Source organism: Miniopterus natalensis, chromosome 8 (genome assembly GCF_054644295.1).
Source record: "Miniopterus natalensis isolate mMinNat1 chromosome 8, mMinNat1.hap1, whole genome shotgun sequence".
Lineage (NCBI taxonomy): Eukaryota > Metazoa > Chordata > Mammalia > Chiroptera > Miniopteridae > Miniopterus > Miniopterus natalensis.
This window is the reverse complement of record NC_142088.1, coordinates 49,300,798-49,306,842: the sequence shown is the minus strand read 5'-3', so window position 1 is coordinate 49,306,842 and position 6,045 is coordinate 49,300,798. Positions and strand designations below refer to the sequence as shown.

At 37.2% G+C, this 6,045-nt stretch overlaps 1 pseudogene; it reads right to left on the bottom strand.

The window, feature by feature from the left end:
* Positions 1 to 3,381: 3,381 nt before the first annotated feature.
* Positions 3,382 to 5,386, bottom strand: LOC107545620 (large ribosomal subunit protein bL32m pseudogene; annotated as a pseudogene).
* Positions 5,387 to 6,045: the final 659 nt, after the last annotated feature.

Genomic DNA, 6,045 nt, shown 5'->3' with positions numbered 1-6,045 from the left:
TGCAACCTTCACCTCTGCTTGGTTGCCCACTGAGGAACTATTCAATCTCTTTCTTGCTTCCTCTACCACATGAGGGAGGAACTTTCCTCCCTCATGTTCCCTTGGGAACTGTTAAATTGCCAGGGGCTTCCATTCTCTTGCCTGTTTCCCTCTGGATTGACCTCTCTAGGCTTAGAGGACCCATGACTTAGGACAGTTATGCCAGCACCATGGTTGGTTAAATAGGCCTTTGTGGGTTGGCCTGGGAACCATATCACTATTTCTCATAACTTTTTTCTATGGGGAAATTCTTTGAGTTCCAAACACCCCATTGACTGGTGACCTTTTACAACACAACAGTCCTATCTGGGCTCCACAGTAGGGTGAGATCACTGGGAGTTGTCCGAGCCAAGCTGGGAACAGCAACCCAAGCTGGGACAGGCCAGGGTCAGAAGCCAGGAGCAGGGAGGAATGTGAAAGGACAGCAGGGTTGGGGTGGGCTGGGGTTAGACAGTGAGTTCACAGCAGAGAGATGTCAAAGTCAAGTGGAGATTTAACTATCTAAGTACATGGATGAATCTAAAATCAGTCTTGCTGGAATAGGGCTTGGGCAGGGGGAGGGGAGATGATGACATGACAGAGAGGGAAGCCAGGGTGAGTAAAATGTGGTCAGGACACCATGGGGCAAGAGATCTATTGGGGCACTGCCATTATTATCTCACTCTCTCTTGGGACCTGACTGCTTAGAGCTGAGGAACTTGGCCACCTTTTATTTATATCTGTTGTCCCATTGAGTGAAGCAGAATTCCTGGGGATATGGGGCGAGGGGAGCTTACCAAGAGCAATGGTTTTGGGTTGTTGGTACATCCCTGCTGGTGCCATTTCCTTCACCCAGATCCCTCAGGCTCATTGCCCACATTCCTTGTTGCTACTTCTCTCTCTTTCCTGGTTCTTTCCTTTTACAAAAAATTTCCTTGTGCCCACAGCACCAATCTTCCAACTTCTGTGCATCTGCAACCATACAATGGGTGAGCTGAACTGCAAGGTTGTGCTTTGACTTCAGATGGAGTCTTATGTTTCTCTACATTGGATCTCATCACCTCCTGCATAATTACACATGGACTCTCTCCTGCATCACCACCACCCATTAGAACATCAATTGAAAGACAAGTATATGTAATATCTTCCACTTAGAAACTAATGGTACCTTGACCCTACATTTCTCTCCAGTTTCTGTCCCATCCACTGCCCTTTTATAGCAAACCCCATGAAAGAGTTGGCCTTCTCAATGTCCTCTGATTCTACTTTCACTTTCTCCCCTTTTTCAGTTACAGCTTTATTGAGATATAATCCACATACCACACAATTCACCCATTTAAAGCATTCAATATTTTTACACCAATTTTTACACCAATATACACCAAGTTGTCAACCATCACCACAATCAATTTTAGAACATCCTCATCACTTCCAAATAAAATCCTTTATCTATTAGCAGTTACTCCCCATTTTCCTCAAGTCTCCTCCAGGCCCTAAGCAACCACTTTTTGTCTCTACAGTTTTGCCAGTTGTAGACATTTCATATAAATAAAATCATACAATACTTGCTCTTTTACTTAGCATATTTTTAAAACCATTTTTTATTTTCCAATTACAGTTGACATACAATATTATATTAGTTTCAGGTATTCAACAGTGATTAGACATTATAAAACTTACTAAGTGATCATCCTGATTTTTAAGGTTCATCTATATTGAAGCATGCATCAATACTTTATTTCTTCTGATGGCCAGATAATATTCCATTGTATAGATATAACATATTTTATTTATCCATTCATCAGTTGATGAACATGTAGATTGTTTCTGCTTTTTGGCTATTATGAATAATGCTGCTACGAATACTCATATACAAGTTTTTGTGTGGGCATAAATTTTTATTTCTTTTTTATTTCTTAAGTTTTTATGTGGATAAATTATTTACATACCTACCAATGGAATTGCTGGGTCATATGATAAATCTATGTTTAACATTTTGAGTAACTGCCAGGTTATTTTCCAAAGTGGCTGCATCATTTTACATTCCCATCAGCAATGTTTGAGAGTTCTAATTTCTCCAATTCTAGTCAACACTTGCTTATAATCTGTCTTTTTATTATAGCCATCCTAGTGGATAAGAAGTGGTATCTCATTGTGGTTTTGATTTACATTTTCTTGATGGTTAATGATGTTGAATATTGAGCATCCACTCCTGTGCTTATTGGTCATTTCATCTTCTTTGGAAAAATATCTATTCATATCCTCTGCCAAGTTTCTAATTGAGCTATTTGTTCTTTTCTTAACAAGTTATAAGAGTGCTTTATATATTCTAGACACAAGTTTCTTATCAGATATATCTGTCACTATTTACTTCATACAATGAATTGTCTTTTCACAATGTCTTGAAGCACAAACTTTTTAAATTTTGGTGAAGTCCAATTTAACTATTTTTAAAAATTGTTGCTTATGCTTTTGGTGTCATATCAAAGAAACTATGATTTAATTAAATCAAAATTTATTCCTATGGCTTTTTCTAAGCATTTTATAGTTTTGATCCATTTAGTTTTTGATTAATTTTGAGTTAGTTTTTTTATATGGTGTGAGGTAGGGGTACAACTTTATTCTTTTGCAAAAAGATATTCAGTTGTCCCAATGCCGTTTATTGAAAAGACTATAGAATTGTCTTTGTACCTTGGTTGAAAATCAATTGACCATAGATGTATGGGTTGATTTCTGGAGTCTCAATTCTATTCCATTAATTTAAATTTTTATCCTTATGCAAGTACCATACTGTCTTATTTCAAGTTTTGAAATAGGGATGTGAGAGTCTTCCAACTTTGTCTGTCTTTTTCAGGATTGTTTTGCTCTAGGTTTCTTGAATTTCCCTATAAATTTTAGTATCAGATTATCAATTGTTACAAAGAAGCCAACTGAGATTTTGATAGAAATTGCACTGAATCCATAGAAAAATTTGGAAAAGTATTATTATTGTAACAACATTGTCTTCCAACCCCTGAATGTGAGATAGCTTTCCATTTATTAAATATCTTTCTTTCAAAATGTTTTATAGTTTTCAAAATACGAGTTTTGTACTACTTTTGATAGATTTTTCTTCAAATATTTAGGTTTTTTTGATGTTATTATAAATGGAATTGGGGTTTTTCTTTCTCTGCATAAACAAACATTTTTAGACTTTATTCCTGATACAGTCTTCAAATTATCCACACAGAACTAACTGCTTATGAAGAATGTTTTAAGCTATATTGATGATTTTAAAACAGACACATTAAAAACAAAAAAAATCTCCCTCTTTTCCAGGAGAAATGTTTTATGTTAAGTTATCCACTTCAAACATTTCTGATGTCAATTCTGAGTGAACCAGGATGGTCGCTTCCTGTCTCGTTCAATGATCCTCTGGCCCTGATCTTGCTCAGATGGTGTCTCTCCCATGTACAGCACCATGGTCTCTACAGTAGGAGCCTTAAAAGGGCCTCCTTCTTGTTTCTGATTTCTGCAGTCTCCTTGTGCACATTCTCATAACAATAGCCACAAAAACATGTTTCTGTTTCAGATGACCACATTCAGGACAAACATGTATGTTGTTCTTAACTTGAATAAGCTTCTGAGGGTTTCTTCTCCTGCACAGGTTAACTTCAATGCTGTGTTTGTTTTGGGGCATTGCCATCCAAAAGATACTATCCAAAAGGCTGGAACTCTCCTTACTTCCATTAGTATCACTTGCTGATTCTGTAAATATAGCTGGACCTTGGACCACTAATGCTGGTTCCCATAGAGGGCTGGGAAAGACTGGCCTGTTCTTCTAAAATTTCCACTGCAGTGGTTCCCAACAGCTCTGGAGGAGTCTTGGGCTGTAGGCCACGGAGGAACCACCAGCACCAGTGTGGCCCTGGAATTGTTTTCTTAATTTCATTTTGTATTATTTATTGCTAGCTTATAGAAATACAATTGATTTTTACATATTGATTTTGAATCCTGCAAACTTGCTGAACTTGTTTATTATTTCTAATATATTTTTTAGCAGATGCAGATTCTGTAGGATTTTCTACATACATGCAAGATCCTTAAGATCTATATACAAGATCATGTTATTTGCAAATAGAGATAGTTTGACTTCTTTCATCCTTAAAAATCAGGATGACTTTTAATCCCAGTTTCCCCATCCCAATAAGTTCAACTTCGTATTTTTATATGGATGCTCAGGCCAAAAACCTTGGACTCACCCTTGACTCACTTCTTTGTCTCACCACATCCCATGTATTAACAAATCCAGTCAGTTCTCTACTTTCAAATTTATCTGAAATTTAAATGCTTTTCCACTTCCTCAATTGCTAATATAAGCCAACATACTTGTTAATCTGAATCTCTGCAATTATCTCCTTCCATCATTTCCCTCTACAAGTGATGTTTTTAAAAAGTCATATCATGTACCTTTTCCTTATTAAATACTTCAGTTCCTCCACGTCTCATTTAGAGTAAAACTGACAGTCCTTATTATTGCCTATGAGACCCTATATTATCTATGTATTAGTTTTCTCTTGCTGCATAACAAGCTATGAAAACTTAGTGGCTTCAAACAAAAAATAAAAATTTAACAACTCTCACTGTTTCTGTGGGTGAGGAAACAGAGAGCATCTTAGGTAGGTGGTTCTGGCTTAGAACCTTTCTCCAGGATGCAGTTATGATGTTGGAAGATGTTGGTTGGGGCTGCAGTCATCTGATGGCTTGACTGAGGATGGAAGATCTGTTTCTGAGGAGGTTCACTCTCATGCCTGACGTAATAGGCTGGTTCTTGGTGGCCTTTGTTCCTTTTCATGTATGCTTCTCTTTAGGCTGCTTGAGTGTCTTCACAATATGGAATGTAGTTTTCTCCAAAATGAGTGATCCAAGAAAGAGGGTAGGCCCAAGCTATCCCTTTTATAATCTAGCCTCAGAAATCACATAATATCCCTTTTGTCACCTTTTAGTCATTAGAACTAAGTCACTAAATCCTGCCCTGATTTAAGGAGACGAGAATTAACCTCCTCTTTTTGAAGGGAGGGGTATTAAAAAATTTACAGATAAATTTAAAACCACCAGAGTTTGTTTTTCAGATACTTCTCTCATCTCATTTTCTTCACTGCCCCCTGCGTGCTCAACCACAGCCATGCTTGACTTTACTATTCCTAAAACATGGCAGGAATGTTTCCACTTCAGGGCCTGCACATTTGGTGTGCACTCCGCCTGAAAGAGTTTTCCTCCAGACAGATACATGACTCATTTACTCACCTCTCACAGCTCTGCTCAATGCAGCCTCATCACGGAGGGCTTTCCTGACCACTAGAGCTAAAATAGCACGTTTCCCTTCCATATCTCCCTCTATGTGCTTTACTTTGCCTTATTTTTTTCCTAGTTCATATATATATTCATCTTTCCCCTCACATACCTGCTCTTCCTGGTCTCAAGTATAATCTCAGTGCCTTGAACATTTGCCTGGCACACTGTAGATATTTGATACATATTTTTTAATTGAATGAACACACTGAATTACTCTTCATAACGATCTTGATGGGTGTATCTACCACATGACACCGGACATTTGTAGGAATCACATTTTCAGGAAAGCAGCTGAGAAGAAATGACTGTGTGGGTGGCTTTGCTAATAACACTTTTCTTAAATTTGAGCAGTACCCTTTCTCATATATTTACATGGCATTTTATCCAAAATTTTGGTTATAGAATTTCAAATAACTTTTCAAAAACTCAATTTTCAAACTCCCAAAGGCTTTTGGGATTGATATTAAATTGCAGTATTCCAACAAAGCATCCATTATATAAGCATCAGAGCCATCATGCTTGAAAATTTCCTTTCTTTCCACAAGCCCCCCTTAATGAGCACTTTGCTGTGAATAATGCTTTGATAGAAAAGATAAAATGAATTAGCTCACACATTTTGAAAGTGTATAGATATGTTCAGTTAGAAATATTTTCATACCAGGAATCTCCAAGTCAATAACTTTTGATGTTGTT